This window comes from Oryzias melastigma, linkage group LG16 (genome assembly GCF_002922805.2).
Source record: "Oryzias melastigma strain HK-1 linkage group LG16, ASM292280v2, whole genome shotgun sequence".
NCBI classification, from domain to species: Eukaryota; Metazoa; Chordata; class Actinopteri; order Beloniformes; family Adrianichthyidae; genus Oryzias; species Oryzias melastigma.
Window position 1 is genome coordinate 20,894,327 of NC_050527.1, and position 678 is coordinate 20,895,004.

A 678-nucleotide genomic window follows, 5' to 3' on the forward strand; every position below is an offset into this window, starting at 1 on the left:
CCCCGTGTCTTACGGCGATCACAGAAGTCTCTACGGAAAGCGAGAAGTTCCAGTGAAACCAGGTTTCCTTTTATTAATTTATTTATTAATTAAGCTTTGGAGTTGCATGAGGAATTTACAAACTTCCTTGTATTTGTTAGCAAAAATGCCATACGGTATTATAAATAATTTGAGGGGAATTCAACAATATATGATTTTGATTGCAATATTCAACGGCCAGGTTTTGACATTATGGGATGTTCGTTGAAGTGTTTGAAATAATTACGATATGCATATTTACTAGTCATTCCTCTCATTTGTTACATTTTTCTGACTCTTTTGCTCATTAACTTGCTGATGAAATTTCTCCATAGAAATGATGTTAGCATGTTTAGAATGTACGGAGTACTGTCTTGTAATTAGTGCTGCCAAAAACGAATGTTTTAATAGTCGACTAATCATCGATTATTTTTTCCGATTAGTCGGCTAATCAGGTCATACGCAAACTGGATGTAGAGCACACATCTAAACCATCATTAGCTCTAATCTAATTAAAAACTAGATATAGATATAGCATAACATGCACTAATGCAAGTATGACTGCTGTAAGTTGAATTTGGCTGCTGAAGATGCTAGTGCTGATAGCAAAAAATGCTGAAGTTGACAGTTTAAATCGCTGAAGCTAATAGCTGAAAACGC

The 678-nt window shown here is 34.8% G+C and overlaps 1 protein-coding gene across 1 annotated transcript in view; it reads right to left on the reverse strand.

The window, feature by feature from the left end:
- The window catches only part of LOC112143504 (low-density lipoprotein receptor class A domain-containing protein 4), a 43,728-nt gene that overhangs the window by 16,941 nt on the left and 26,109 nt on the right, over positions 1-678 (reverse strand). The window lies entirely within an intron of this gene.